The sequence below is a fragment of the Arctopsyche grandis genome, chromosome 9 (assembly GCF_051622035.1).
Source record: "Arctopsyche grandis isolate Sample6627 chromosome 9, ASM5162203v2, whole genome shotgun sequence".
Lineage (NCBI taxonomy): Eukaryota > Metazoa > Arthropoda > Insecta > Trichoptera > Hydropsychidae > Arctopsyche > Arctopsyche grandis.
The window spans coordinates 25,582,261-25,594,646 of record NC_135363.1 but is presented as its reverse complement, the minus strand read 5'-3'; the positions used below and the strand labels follow the sequence as shown (position 1 = coordinate 25,594,646).

At 36.9% G+C, this 12,386-nt stretch overlaps 1 protein-coding gene across 3 annotated transcripts in view; it reads left to right on the top strand.

The window, feature by feature from the left end:
* Positions 1–12,386, top strand: part of LOC143916905 (maternal protein pumilio-like) — a 171,640-nt gene that overhangs the window by 133,365 nt on the left and 25,889 nt on the right. The gene's annotated exons all lie outside the window — the stretch shown is intronic.

Sequence of the window (12,386 nt, the reverse complement as noted above, 5' to 3'; positions counted from 1 at the left end):
GTGCAGGGGCGGAGCAGACCCTCCCCCTTTCAACTCCACCTCATACACCGAAACCAACCCTCCGACATATTTCTTCCATTCTTTTTTCAACCCGAACGACTGTTTTACTAATGCGTATTTATTCAACCGCCCTCGCGGCGGTCTACCGTGACGCAGCGCGACATTGGTACATTTCTCAAACATCACACAGTATGTACAATGTATATATGTGCCTAATATAATTTTTCGCACGTAATCTTATTTTGCGATAATAATTAGGGGAAAATTGAATATTCAACACCGATCCGACGTGCGACTTTCGCAATTTCGACAATGCGATACTTTCCTTCAATTAATTCTCAGTGAATGTCTGTTTTCATTAATGAAGAGCAATACATCAAAATGTAGATATTCTAATACGAAAAAATGAAATTTTATTTGAAATTTATTATGTAAATTATTTATTTTATTAGTCTTTACAATTTATGGAATGTTCTAAAATATCTTAATAGCTTCGAATGGACCCAATTTATTGTTTATTCAAACCGATTTGATTACCTATCATTGATAAAAACAAATATTTGGTCATGTTTTTAATATAATACAGTTGTTTACCATTATTACATTTTTCGACTGCTTTCAAATACAAAAATCAATCATGAAGTTGTTTGTGGGCGTTAAAATTGACTCACGTGGGTTGGCTCCATTAGTTTAGACAAAATTGCGTACAAATAAGGCATTATACTTATGTTATTATTACGAAAAAAGTTTTAAAAACATTATAAATTATACTTGCATTATTGAAGTTCTCACACACACCATTATTAATACTCTCATAACGTTTCGTCTTTCAGAGATAAAAGTTATCTTGTGCGATATTCTCAATGTGTATTCAATCTGATTGAGTTAATAAAATTTGATTTGTCGCTTCTCGTATGGCGTATCACTCGTTAGTGCTGTATTTTATTGGTCGAATTTTCCGCCTGTCATACGATATTCTCGTTCGTCAAATGTTGGGGATTTGTGTAACGTTACCAATTTGCATTTATAGGCGCGCGTGTGCCACAGGTATAGGAGTTTAGTACCGGGCGATAATAAATAATATATTCTAATTTTTTCACGCTGAAAGGGAGTTAAATGTAATCCTTCGGGAGGCGGGGTGTGGGGGGGGGGGGAGTGGCCCGTATTTTATATTTCACGAACGTGCAGACGGCCCATTCTTTCCACCACACCACCCCTTTTCGTATCGTTGCGGATAATATAAGTCAATTTGGCCACCCTCGACTACCGATGATTCCCGTTCTTCATCTTCGCCCGACTCAAACAGACAACTTCCTCGATTGCTTCTCATTCGCCGCATTTCTAAGATGTTCATTTCACACTTTGACTCGCTGAAATTCGTTGGCAACGTCGATTTAAATTAAATTATGTTGGAGCAGGGGGAGGGGGTTAATGTTGTCTTGATTAGATGGAGCTATCTAGATGATATCGCATTCCTTGTTGAGTTTTATTATCTAACATACGTATAATATATTGTATACATAAATCATATTCAGATTCCAAGCATTCGTGAACAAGTTCGAGCGTTTCGAGTCTATTATATATATGTAATAATTTAATTTAATTGGTCGGGTAGGATTTATGGTAGGTATTTTATTAAAAAAATTATAAACCGTTGAAACATTTCAACTTTGACCTTTTGTTTCTTGAGTTTCCCGTGCAATTATTTTTTCTCCGAACTATTTTTAGTACTCGTTTGAAGTTTTCATATTTATTAATTAACGCGGTGATGACTTGTACTACTAATTTTATTACCTGTTTCTTCTAAAGTTCAATATCTCAGACGCAAAAGTGCGCTAATGCGCGTCTGAGAAGAGGTTCGACAAAGTGGTTTAGTACCGGAACATTTTCTCGCACGCCTTCAGGGAGATGAGGGGGCCGGCTTTTGTCAAGAAGCGCTATTGTTATTATGCATCCGCGGCAAACTTGTGCAAGATTGAGCAATTAAAAACTTGATGGCTTAAGCGCGAGACGGCCGCGACCTCAACGCTGCTTGCTGCTTTCCGCCGCTAATTTCCTCAAAGAGAAAAAAAAGAAAAACGAGCGCTCCAGTATCTCGCAAGACAATTTTCCCCGTCGAAATTGCCTTTTGTAAGTGTAATTCCGCCGACGCAATTAAAACGGACTTAAAAATATTTTATAAAGCGAATCTTACGACTGAGCACTCGTGACGTGAGCGATTTTGTTTTATTTTTCCACTTTATCCAATTATTTAAAAATTTTGTGTGTACATACGCTTTGACGTTCTCCTTTTATGCACGCTCCATTTTCGTATTCTTCTCGATTATTCGAGATTAGCATATATGTACATACATACATACATACATACTAAATCTGGACCGTCTCGAATTTTTACCGCTTAAAAATTTCATCCTTCATTGTAAATGTAATTTTCATACTCATAAAAGAAACGGTCGAACAGTAGATGGAATGCTAATAGCCGAGTAAATTTTAAATTTCAATAAAGTACGCAACTTTCATCGTTCTACCGCCATCGTCTAAAAAGCTTTATATTTTTTTCTGAATTTATAGGAGGAATTCTATATACAAATCGTGTTCGTTTTCAGAACCCACATCTCCGAACTTCTCCCGACCTTCCGACGTTGTTAAAAATTTAATTCACTTAAATATCCGTGACAACTTGTTGTGGCCGATTCTTCACCCCCCAAATTCCCGTTCTACGAAACATACGCATACACGCGAAGATGTATGGGACGTCGGGTGGTATGGGATGTTCGTGCACGTGTCCACACGTGTTTGCGTTGGCGCGTATGTTAATTTCGGTAATATGTATCGATGTCACAGGGGCGGAATGGGGTTGAGGTGGCCGCCAATGCGAGGATCGCGTGTCGCTCCCACCCCTTCCATGCGCCCCCCGAGACTCTCCCTTAATTGTTACCACTGACACGGCTGTGTTTCGGGCACAAACCCGCACCGGGGACACTAACCACCGAACTCCTAATTATTAATTAATTTTTACTTGCGAATTATTTCCACAAAGTGAGCGTAAATCTACTAGGGTTTCTCGTGTCGATTCTAAATTCTCAGTAGTTGTTCCATATCGAAATTATTAGGAAAATATATTTATAGTCTTTACTGTTCGAATACCTACATGATAAAACATTTTTGCCATATCGGTTCGATTGTGTCAAACGCATGTAGCACTTACTATTACATATATTCGAATATTGTCTGTTTTTGATAAATGGTTACTAGTTTTTTTTTAATTTTCCGCACGTCTGTATGTATATTTGCATCATCATATTTTTTCTTATCGCTAGTGACAACATTATCCTTGACATTTTCAGTGAGTCAAATCTGCTATAATCATTATTTTTAATCAAAATGGTGATCACACATAGATGATGTTTCGTTTTGTAATATTTGACATGTCAGAAATGTGACACTATATGGTCTAGTTAAAAAGGCCATTTTCATACTCGAGAACATTTTATATTATATTGATATTATATTGATTAGCATCGGCACTATCATTTTGTATTCTCAATTATAAATGTTGAGAATTTGAAAACCTACGAATTGACCTTTCGAAGTGTTGGCCGCAATGCAAAAATTTTCACCGTCCATTGCGAAACGTCTGGTTTGAATTCTTCAGACGTAATACTAATTGGTTTTGTTCCCGCCCTTCTGTAAGTCAAGTCATGTAACCATCAATTTGCACGTCCCACCAGGCGTGCTTGGGATTCCCGACTTAACCCTTTACATGACTGGAATCTTTTAATCCGTCGGTTAAAATTATCAATGACGCGATTCGGAGAAGCACTCTGACATTTTTAAAGCGCATTTTTATTTTTCCATTTTAACCCAATAAAACCATACATCTCTTTTCGGTAGGTAGGGGTCAAGGTTGCCGTATAAATTTGTTTCATTCTCAGCGTCCCAATATTTTGCAATATTTAAACCGGTTGATTTTAAACATCGCACACCTACCGCAGAAAGGAAAAGTGGCACGTAATCGCTATTTTTATAATGTAAATTAAAATATTATTGAAAATATTTAATTTCTAGTGAACGTGGATACGAATCAATCTTTTGAAATTATACCACTTTGTCTTATATATCGGTCAGCGGATCACGGTCGTTGCGCCAACACATTTCTTCGGAAATAAAATCGTTTCGTACCGTATATTTGACAGTTTTCTGGGGTTTTTTTTTCGCTTTTATCCAGAATATTTATTGGGCGATTTAACGCGCCAATAAAGCAATTCACTCAGATAAATAGTGCCTAATTTTATTGATTTTATTTACGAGCACTACAAGAAGAAGTTGAAGATCATTATATGGAAATAGACCAAATAATCAGTTGAACGGTTCTTTATTGAACGTCCATTGAGATAATTCAGGGGATCGTAACTTATAGTTAATAGATTTAAAAAAAAGTCAGCTAACAGGAGGGAGAAATAATATAGTACTGTGAATCAATAGCATTGTATAAAATGCTTCTAAAAATATATTCATTTTGTTTAAGAATTCGTTTTTTCTAATTGTACTATAATAAATGAATTAACTGTGGGGAATTATAAATGCATGTTGCCACAGCCCCCCTGCTATATTCATAATATATATGTACATATGCATGTTGAGAAATATTTACTCATCATTTTTATATGATTTAAAAAGGTTTGAATTAATTTTAAATAGTTAAAAGAAGAATTGCGAATATTCAAACGGATAAAAGTTTTATGACAGTGTTTTATTGTCATTTTAACGATTCTGTGTGAAAGTAGGTACAAGTTCTAGGCCTGTCTTTGTATTGCACTCATTGCACTTCAATGACGAATATAATCAATATTAAACACGTGACTTTCCCAGTGAAAAATTGATTTGGTTAGGGAAAGGAAAAGGCATCGGATGCCGTCGTAAAATGAAATGTGCTATGTAATGAGCCCAGTTTATTTCTCCCGGTCGCCTCGTGAGTGTGTATAATAGATGTCGACAATCCGGTCGGGATAAAATGTGCAAAGCGGGCTTTCGCCACTTTTTTTCTTTTTTTTTTGTGTTTTGGAATTCGCGGCTTTGCTGGGGGCAGACAGAGGCCACATTTTAATGGTGTTTAGCGCCTTTCGTGCGCCCCCTCAGACAGACAAAAGTCGCACACAGCCCAACCCCCGTGGCCTAACCCCTTCATACACGAACGCGGATTTATTCGTCTTGATTTATTTCGCGAACGCTTGTTTTGCATGCGCCACTCTCGTAATCCGCACCGATATCCGAGCTTTCTCCGACTACACTAATCGTCCTAAGAACCTTATGAATTTTTATACTGCTTTTTTACTTTGATAATGTATGCTTGTTTTTGAGCGTGTCTGCTTCACATAGTGAGGTGTATTGTAAAGGATACTATCCCGGTATTTGTTACTGTCTGTTATATGTATAAAATTAATCAGTGAATGTTAGTTTTATGTATATGAAAATTAATTATGTATGAAAATTAACTTTGTATATACGGTATCTTCTCAACATTTAAATTAAATAGGATTTTATTTTGATCTTTTCATAATAGGTATTAGTAAATATTGAGAAATAAATAAATTCCGACTTTTAATTTAGCAAGGCCTAGTAAAATTTGGCGTAATCACATGTAGATGGGTAGATTTTGTTTAAAATATCAATAAATGATCTAAAGAAACAGATTTTTTACGTCAAACAGTCAATATATGAAGACATATTTCATTTAAAATTATTCTTTATGCGAATATTATTTCGAAAATTGTTTGTCAAATTGTAAAACTTTGAAGCAAATGTGCAAAACTTTCACCAATAGTTTTTGAATGTGATAAATTTAAATTGCTTCCAGTGTTCTGATAAATTTTAACGCTTATTTGGTTCTTCTAAAACTATTCGAATATATTAAAGTTTTGCTAGTCGAATAGTTCTAAAGAGGAATATCTTAAAATGGCACTAGATTGGACAAAGCCTCGAGTGATTCCATCACTATCTATAGGAGCGGTATTTGCCATCATGGCTGGATTTATCCACTTACAATGGCTAAATCTTTTCTAATAATCTAACTAACTTTCTCATTAGACTTGGAGCATTTGACCCAATTCACTTTAAAGCCTACGTTGCAACCGGAATGGTTGTTATACTAGAACATTAAAAAATGGAGCGATTGATCAGTGATCGTACCCAAGACTGTTCAGACTCTACCTACTGGCAGGAGCGTCGTCATTCAGAATTTACAAGCAACGGCAGTGGCTGGAAACTTTAGCGAAGCAGAGTGCACAGTTTAGTCAGTGTTTAGCGATTGATAGCGCTTATCTTGGTGGAAGATCAGTAGTGGTGGGTCGGTTGCGGTTTGGTCGCATGTGCCGACGCCGTTAACCGCTTCGGTTTCCGCTCTTCCTGGACGCCCGGCGCCGCTACCCTACACCACACAACAACACTCCCTTACGCGATTTTTATTTTATTCAACCCCCCGCCACCCACCTTCGTCTCTATCGATTGCCCTCAGCCGTGACTGTCTCCCATCTTTTTCCGTCTGTTTACATTCAGGCTGAAAAATCCACCTATCTAATTAAACTACGCGTCTGTTGAATAGTTGGCGTATGGAATGTGCGGAATGGTGTGGGTGGTGTTGTGCCACCTGCGACCTCGGCGCGTGCTCGTGTCCCTCTTTAATTTATCTGAAAGCACGCCTTCAGAAGACGTCGCCACAGACCCCCTACTATATTCATAATATATATGTACATATTCTATAGAAAATACGCGTTGAATGGTACCCGGGGCAAATATGATTTCATTTAATTTGTGTATTTATTAAATAATTAATATATTTTAAATGTATGTATATATTATTTTTATTATGCTCCGCTTCGGGATGAATATTTATAGATATGAAAGTTCGTAGTTGATGTTAGCCTACCTCATGTATCGCGTGACCGGTTTCGTTGTTCACTTTTAGTTTTTCGTTAATATCTTTCGACTAACTCATTTAGTTTCGGAATTATCTGGATAGGCACGCGAAGTGTCAGTGTCACACGGGCGGGGCACCACGACCCAATATCTAAATGCCGTAACGTTCATAAATTTGTCGGTACGAAAAAAATACAATGTGTATTATTGTAATGTACGCGTGCTAAGTGACTGACATTGTCGGCGAATTAAATTTGGCAACTTTGTTTGATTGGAACACTCCTCGATGAGTAATAAATATATTAGGGGTAGCTGTTTCTTTTCAACGTGGAACGAGTGATTTTTTTGGCTTTGTTTTGTATCGACGCTTTTCTGATTCATGCATTTTTTGTTTGGTTGCATGGTTACGCGTGGTTGTACGACAATTCCTCTATTTCGTCTGTAGAGATAACGTTGCAAATGGAATGTTGGATTTTCTTTGAGAATCTCTCTCTCTAATTCACACGGTATTTATTCTTTGGGTACCATTCGAGGACTTTCTTTGACTCTCATTGCTGCTTCTAACGATTACTTAGTAACTGAATAAAGCTGAGAGAATCTAATGTATCATTTAGTCACTTTCGAAATTTAAGTCGGAGTCGCGGAGTCGTAAAAAAATCAACCGACTCCTTTTTTATTTTCTTTATTACGGTATGTGTCAACCCGAGTATCCAATTTTATTGAAATAAATCTACTAATAAATTGAAATTTAATAATTTCTCTATAAACATCATGAATTTTAAATCACATTATAAATAAAATCTTGGAATAGCACGTATTCTAGTCAAACGATTGTTTCCTTCGCATCAATTTTTTTTCTATTCTTATTATATACTAAATATATGAAATTCATACACATACATTATGAATGTACTTACTTTTTATTTATACCTATTTCATTACCAATAATTCAGTAAATTAGATTACATGTCAATTTTTAGTGATTTTTTTTAATTACATCGACTTAATGACATTCTGTTTCAAACCTGTTGAAGTATCCCTAGAAGTTTTACTTTCATTTTAAAAATATTTTCATGGTAATACGAGTACATTGCTACAAAGCATTTGACGTGTAGATTAGTTACCCCTCAAAGCAGTTATTAATGTGGACAAAGATATTTTAAAACAGAAATTGTAAAACATTTCTGTCTTCGCACCAACACGACTATCTGAATAAGTTTTGATAAATTTTGTACAATTCAATTTCTTACTGAGTTTAATTAGGAAATAAATTTCTGCTCATATGGTGCGCGAAAATACGAAGCTTTTTAGTACGTTGTGGGCTTACGCTAGCTGCAATCCGAGTGCAGCTTTCGTTTGATGCACCGAACACTGCGGTGGTGTTACCAGTGCCCTGATACGCCATCAGAGTCCGTTTGTGGCTTCCTCACTTTCACAAACCCTTGTGACGAATTTGTCTGCTGAAACCTTTGATGCGGTCGTTGGGCACACGAAACAAGCACCCCGCCATTGTTAACAGCACTCGATAATTGTGATCCGACACAGCCGTCACCGTCAATGCATTTTAATCAGGTTAAAATGTATCGATACATGTCCCGATTTACGAGAGTCGTTCGCCTTTTAAAATTAATATGATGTTTGCGGTAGGGGTGTGTGTTGAGGGCGCGGCCCAGCCGTTTAACGGCGTGGTAATTCGTTTAGCGATCCGTCCGCGCCCTTTGTCCGGCGGCCGCTAATGGCCGCCCGCGCCCCTAACGACCTAATCACATTACCCAAACCACCTCCCGATCCGCCCTTCTAATCTAGCGATAGCCGCCCTGACCGCCCCCTGCTGACCTAACCCGCCCACCCGTCCTGCTGCCGCACCTCGCCATAGCACGGGACCAACCTCAACTTTAAATTGCACACAAGGTGACACCGTTGACAGGCGAGGCTTGGCCATCGCCATCTTCATGGCTGTCCCTCTTCGTTTGAACTGTCCCATTGGACGATTAAATAGGAAGGGGAATGTAGAAGAGACGTCGCGAACAAATAAGTGAGAAGATTGCTCCCGAAAACTATCTATAAAATGCCATCCGTCATCCTTATGGGCTTTCAAGTCATCTTCACGGTCGGGCCAAGGAGGTTGACGAATTTAAAATATGACGTCATTCATCCATCCGCAAACTGATCTTTACGTTTACAATAAGAATAATATGGTGATTGCTTATGGCTAAAATGAATCAACACTAAGGTAAAAAAATTTAGTTTGCGATCGAGATGGAAAAATTCAACACACAAACGACGGATAAATTTTTAATTGATTTCTATAGTTTCTTCAAAAACTAAAACGAATTTGTTTGAAAAGATTATGATACACTTATCAAGACTTCAATAATATATGCTAATCGTAGTCGAACTTATCTCATCAGCAGATGGAATGATTCAGATTTACTATAAGTTTGTGTTGTCATTGTTGAACTAAACGATTGGCCGCTTGTATGTAGATCGGCTTTAAAAACGACTTCTCAATTTCGTCTCCAAGCTTACATAAGAATATGAATGGGTAGTTTTTTTATATATTTAAATTTCCTTTTTATTTTTATTTTATCGGTTATATTATTTTACAGTCATGGATACATTTTAATGTAGCTAGAAGCACATTCAACTGTATTCGCATTCCTGATAATCATTGTTTGTTTGTCGACATTAAAATTGAGCGATGTATCTGTTCGACAGTAATGCCTTTCATTATTACTAGTCATTTTGAGCCAGACATTCTAACGATTGACCTTTCGACTTCATGATCTCAGCCGTGATTCAATGACGGTATTCCACCTTAAAATCCGGCAAGAAGCTACGGAGTGGCACGATCGAACCTGATTTCGCCGATATTTCAAAAACGAAAAAAAAAAACAATACTGCAATGCTTACGCCACAATACACTTCAACTTAATATTTGTATGTGTGTTAATATTTTTTGCCAATATTTTCCGTACACTTTCGTTTCATTCGCGATGACCTCACACCGTTCTTTAGCGGCTCTGGAGTGAAATAGGTGCGGTCTTCCACGTTGTTTATACAGTTATTGTTGTATCTATGGCTTTTTGCACGAAACTACGTACGACCCGCTAAGTCATATTGATGATGGCTCTAACAGGAGCAGTCTTGCCGAAATACTAACCTTGTTTTTGCGTTTATTTATTTGCACGCATGTGTGTACTAATGTAATTTCGCGGTGAATGGAAACACGTGTGTCTTCTTACGTTTCGTATTAAACCGTTGACACATTTTGAATTCCGATTGCGAACGCTTCGAGCTAATTGTGTGCGTCTTTTGATATATGATCGTTCGTCTAGTTATCTTAGTAATAATTTTCGGATATTTGAGGACGTTGCGACTTATTAAAAATGATCTGTCAATTTTTCGCAGACTTGAGACCGACGTGCGTTCGTTATTTTTCATTTTATTTCACTAGATCGTTTTCGTTAGATCTTCTGCTCGGGGACTGTATTTATATTTTATTTTTATAAACGTGAATGATTTTTTCAGTCGATTTTTCCTATTCACCAATTTGAAAGTCGAATTTTTATTTTTTTGGTCATGATCTTCTATAAGGTTAAGTCCGATTTAAAATATCACGTCTTAATTTTACCAACCAAGGTTTTTTTTTTGAATAACCTTTTCAGAACATTTATACATCATATCGATGCGATGTTTCTGTGCCGTTAGAGCTTTTATAACATCGTTTATATTTCTTATTATTTGAAGATACCGGTCTGTAATAACGAAATATACCCAGCGGTGCTGTTTTTCGACCGACGGAAGATATGTGTTGTATGTACAATATACTCATAGACAATTCCAAGTTTGATAAGTCAATTTCGCTAGGGATCGAACTCAATTGTCTCACTTTTATTACCTGCGGTGTGGTGTTTATACCTGCCCACCGGTTTTCGTGTTGCACTGCGATTTGTCTGTAGACGCATTTCGGCTCACGCTGACCTAATAGTCAAATAATGCAATAGTAATGTGGTACATGGGCGATAAATTTTTCCAAGTGTTATGTTGGCGTTGCACATGTAGTTAAGGTGAATTATTTATCTTACATAGTAAGCTCGCGTTGTTATAACGATTCTACATCGGTGAATCACTTGCTCCGTATTCAGGTGAGTGATTCACATTAGAAGAAATAGGTTTGCGAAGGACAACTGTTGGTCCGCGAGCTTGCCAAGATTTTCATAAAGGACAATAATAACCGACACAACTGCTTTTATTTATTATCAAAGTTTCGTTTTCGTTTCAAAAATCGGATTATTTAGTGAGTCTCTCAAATAAATTTAATCTGCGGCGCATCGTATTTTGTATTATGTTGCATACGAAATGCTATTTTTACAAGCGATATCTCACTTGTGACCCATTTGTTGTGCTGCGAAAATGTAATAATTATTTTTATAACTGCGATTTCATTGTTACCGTTTTTTGATCTTATCTTATTTGTTGAAATGTCTACACTTAAAATTAGTATCGCCGCTTATAATACATTAGAATCATCGCGTTTGTATTTATTTTCTTCCCTCTCAGAAGAAAAATCCCTAGAAGAATATTCTTATAGAGACACTTCATTACATGGGATAACTAAAAAATTTTCACGTCAATCATGTTTAGTTACTCACGAGTGCTGCACATGAGCATGTGACTATCAAAAGCTTACAAGATTTGTGTGAGTATTTTAATATTGTAAGTTATGATATTTCTTAATATTATTACTATCAATTGAAATTGTAATAAAATTTCAATGAAGAAGGATTTAGTAGTGATTATTTGAATATTCACGGTCATTCGTTTTCTATCTCTGGCGTGTAAAAAATGCTCAAGTTCAGATGAAACCGTGTGCCAAAATTTTGAGTGTGATTGTACTTCGGTCGTGAATAGTGAAACAATTTTTCTTTTGTTTTATAACAGCTGTTTTTTTTTAGCTGGTATATATAGCGATGATTAATATTCACTATTCCACCTGTACACATATCGCACTATATATTTTTTTCATATCTGGACGATGATACTTATTGTCTATATGAGATTATTTATTTGCTATCGTTCGGGGAATTTTATTAGACGATTGTTCGGACCGCGAGATGCCGCGGGGCCGAATTTGATTTGTACCAAATAGTTTTGTCGACATTTGATTACGTCTGTATGAAGCCAATCGAATTTCATTTTTAAGGCGGATATAAACTCTCGGACTCGTCGGGAAATGCCCTTGCCTACCCTCCCCGACTGGATATAAGATTCTCGCCCATTACTCCTCTTCCCGTCGTTTTTCGCCGTTTTCCCGCCGGCGAGCTTTTGTGCACTTTAAAACACCCGTCCCGAAAGCGACGACGCGACTCATTGTTGTCTATTTTTTTATCGTTTTCATCACAACACTCCCATACTTTGTCGAAGAATGTTCCTCTTTCGCTATCCGAACTCGAAAATAGCACAAGTCT